Genomic DNA, 334 nt, shown 5'->3' with positions numbered 1-334 from the left:
CTTAGTTTTCGAGATATTTCACCGGTCCGGGACTTTTTGAACACTCTGTAGTAACGTAATATTATCTCCAAAAATAGGTTATTAAGCCTTCTGTTGCTTATTTGAACATGCTACGAACATTTACGACTTGAGGAGATACAGCTTCATTATAAAATATTACTCGTCGAACAATGCAAAGTTTTACAAGGTTCAGCAGTAACATAACGTATTAGTATGTATCATTATCAAATTATAATTATATTTTGAATTAAACAGTAGAAGTATATAATATTATTGCACTGTTTGATCGGTGAGCCGATATTATTCTCAAATAGAACTTGTCACTTTGTAGCGT

The 334-nt window shown here is 31.7% G+C and overlaps 1 pseudogene; it reads left to right on the top strand.

Moving 5' to 3' along the window:
• Positions 1-334, top strand: part of LOC116843430 — a 6,768-nt pseudogene that overhangs the window by 5,214 nt on the left and 1,220 nt on the right.

The sequence above is a fragment of the Odontomachus brunneus genome, unplaced genomic scaffold, assembly GCF_010583005.1.
Source record: "Odontomachus brunneus isolate Ranch 3 - 2012 unplaced genomic scaffold, Obru_v1 Obru_scaffold_032, whole genome shotgun sequence".
NCBI lineage: Eukaryota > Metazoa > Arthropoda > Insecta > Hymenoptera > Formicidae > Odontomachus > Odontomachus brunneus.
The sequence above is the reverse complement of the archived record's forward strand: the minus strand, read 5'-3'. Positions and strand labels throughout refer to the sequence as shown.